The sequence below is a fragment of the Elaeis guineensis genome, chromosome 11 (genome assembly GCF_000442705.2).
Source record: "Elaeis guineensis isolate ETL-2024a chromosome 11, EG11, whole genome shotgun sequence".
Classification (NCBI taxonomy): Eukaryota; Viridiplantae; Streptophyta; class Magnoliopsida; order Arecales; family Arecaceae; genus Elaeis; species Elaeis guineensis.
The window spans coordinates 6,554,612-6,558,128 of record NC_026003.2 but is presented as its reverse complement, the minus strand read 5'-3'; the positions used below and the strand labels follow the sequence as shown (position 1 = coordinate 6,558,128).

The 3,517-nt window shown below is 33.2% G+C and overlaps 1 pseudogene; it reads left to right on the top strand.

Moving 5' to 3' along the window:
• The first annotated feature begins 722 nt into the window (after positions 1-722).
• On the top strand, positions 723-3,006 carry LOC140852548 (protein FAR1-RELATED SEQUENCE 5-like; annotated as a pseudogene).
• Positions 3,007-3,517: the final 511 nt, after the last annotated feature.

The following is a 3,517-nucleotide window of genomic DNA, read 5'->3' as shown; positions in this document are numbered from 1 at the left end:
AAGGAAGAAGTGCTTTGATTTGGATAACTAGATCAATTTCCAATGGATTTCACCTGGTTCAGCATTTTAGAATCATCCTATCCGCTTTTTTTACATTTTTTCGGGCACAGATTAGTATTTTAGTTTATATCAGTTCAGCTATCTTTTGGTACTCTATTGTATATTTGGGTTTCTACTTGTAGGGCATATATCTTGGTTACCAAATGAGCACCTTGTTTTTTAATCTCCATATATTTCATGGTTTCAGTTTTTGGATTTCCTTTACTTCATGTATTTATCTGCTTTGGGCATATAAGGGCCCATTGGGTTCATGTGCACTTGTATTTTGTTTGGTTGGGCCTCTTGTTGTTTTTATTCTTACCCCTGCGTACATTGCCATTCTCTGTTAATAACATCAATCCCACATTATTAAAAAAAAAAAAAACTAAATCCATCTATGAGAAATATATTATAAGCCTAAGGACTAAATCTTAGTTTGACGCATGCCATGTCCTGTAAAAGAGAATAAGTACTTTCATCAATAACTCATATTGATTAATAATATTTGATAAATTTATCAAAGATTTTGCATATAAATAAATCTATTATTTAAATATGATAAAATTATGTTATAATAGTTTCTTTATTTGTTAGTGATTATTTTAATATCTATTCACTTGTAGCATAATAATTTGTTTCTTTGTTGAAAACTAAGCTATAATATTTGTAATTAAACTATAGTGATGAAAAGCTCTAGTTATACTCCTCAAAGTGTTGGAGATGATATTTTTCTTTCTAGTGATGGAGATGCCACTTACATTGGTAGTGATAGGGAAGGAAAAGATGTACGCTCTTGTAAAGATTATTTAGATAAAAATGAGAAATCTTTTATTATTACTTTAAGATGTCAGGTGGCAGGTCATGATTTATTGGGACAGGTTGTACATAGTGAAGCGGAGGCCTATATATTATATTGTGACTATGCTCATCGCTTGGGTTTTAGTGACCGGTGAAGAAAGCAATATTACTTCCTTAAGACAAATAAAATTAAGCAAAAAGATTATTGCTACTCAAAGGAAGGACTGAAGGATGACACTTCACTTAATAATATAAATTACACTCTGTCGGGTACTAAAATCAATTGCAAAGTAATGGTTTGTTTTATAATTGATGAGCAACGATAGTGGAAGATAACTAGATTTATTCCTGATCATAATCATGAGTTAGCTAAACTTGAGGAGAGGTATTTGTTGAGGTCGGCGTGGTCTCTAGCTTATGAAAAAGCTAATATAATTGATTCAATGGTGAATACAGAAATCCGAACATGCCTACTCCTATATGGTCGAAGAGGGCGGTGGAGTTGAAAATATGAGATTTATAAAACATGATTGTTATAATTATATTAATATTCAAAAAATGATGCTAATTGAGGTCGAAGACTTTCAAAGTCTTATAAACCATTTCAAGTGCACAGTAAATCAAGATGGCATGTTTTATTGGGATGTGCAGATTGATCAAGATGGTAGAATGACCAAACCTTTTTTTTTTTTTTTTATGGATAGAAGATCTAGAATTGTACTATAACTGCTTTGGAGATGTAATAGTTTTTGATGCTACTTATCAAACTAATAGATATAACTTAATTTGTGCACTATTTGTGGGGGTTAACCATCATTAGCAAAACATTATATTTGGCCGTGCTTTCTTATTAGATGAAACAACATCATCTTTCATATGGTTGTTTAAAACATTCTTGGAGTCGATGGGAGATCACCCTCTAAAAACTATTTTTACTAATCAAGATCAAGCAATAGCAAAAGTAATTGAGAAGGTGTTTCCAAACACATACCATCGACTTTGTTTATGGCATATCCACAAGAATGCACCATCTCATTTCAGCAACCTTAATTCTAGTAGTTCTTTCTAGCAGTTGTTTAACAAATTTTTGTAAGGATGTCAATCAGAAGAGGAATTTGAAGAAATATGGGCTAAGATGCTTTCTAAGTATAATACTCAAAATCATAAGTGGCTTAATAGACTATATTTGCTACATTAAAAGTGGTACATAGCTCTAAACAAGGATACTTTTGATTGTGGCATTAAATCATCTCAAAGGAGTGAAAGTTTCAATAATATTTTAAATGGCATAGCTAATAAATCAATATCTCTCACAAAATTGTTCTTGCCTTTAAAAAGTTGGTTAAAGATTGGTGTAGAAATGAATCTGAAGAGGATTTTTGTTGTGCTCAAAGTGCCCCTATATGAGTAATCAAACAAAATGAAACCTTGAAGCATACATCTAAAGTTTATACACATAAAATTTGTGGGTTATTTGAGAAAGAGTTTCTTGAAAGGTGTGCCGCAATATCATGCCATGAAATTTCATATGACGATAATATTTTTATATTTGAGTTGATGATGCATGGGAGGGATGCAAAACTTCAGTATGTGTAACTTAACATATCTATCATGGAAGTTACATGTATGTATAAGAAAGTTGAGACAATGAGGATACTTTGCTCATATGCTTTAAAAGTGCTTAACCAAAAGAATGTGAAAATTTTTTAGAAAGTTATATCTTGAAATGGTGGACGAAGAATGTTAGGACAATAGTGTATAGATTGAGGCAAGATGAGCCATCACAACAGTCCACTAAGATAGAACTCATTTTATCGCAATCATGCAGTGAGATATTCTTATAACCTGGTAATGATTAGTTAAGGGCATGAAGAATAAAGGAGAATTCTTTGGGATTCTCTTAAGGCAAGTGAAAAAGAACTTAGAAGCTTCTTCAATAAATTGAGTTCGAATGCACAATCTTATGTCAGGAAAAAAGAAGCCAAAGAGGATGATGATGGTACTCATGAGGATGAAGAAGCCAAAGAGGATGATGATGGTACTCATGAGGATGATGAGACTCCACTGTTAGATCCTCTATATGTGAAGCCCAAAGGAGTTTCAAATGATCGACTTAAAGGCTATTTTGAGAAGTGCAGAAAAAAGTTCAACCTAAGGCCAAATAAGTAACACTTTATTTTAGCAGCTTTTCACTTATTAGCAATCAATCTTTAGATATTCTTTTAATATTTAAATCATTTATTATTGATAGAATATACTTTGATGATGTAGAAAAAAGAAAGAAGACTGCTAGATCTTCCTCACATATATATTCAAAAATCTACTACTCAACCAAGTATCAGGTCTTGAAAAGAGCCATCACCCTAGTGGCGAAGTTGATCAATATGACTTCAAGATCTTTGGAGACCTAAGACTCCCACCCTGCTTATAGAGTGATCCGATAGGCGTTTATCACTTGGGAGCCCTCTCCTTTGAAATACCTTGAGGTCAACTTTGATGGTGCATCCGTAGCAAGCTTGGAGGTGCTGGCTTTGTAATCCATGGGTCTAATTCTAGCTTGATCATAGCGGGAGGATGCCAGCTTTTGGAGCCTTCAGTTTCAGAGGTGGAGCTTCAGACTGTATGGGCTGGGATAGTGTCATATAGTCATTGAGGGTGATTTTGCTATGGTGCTATCCTG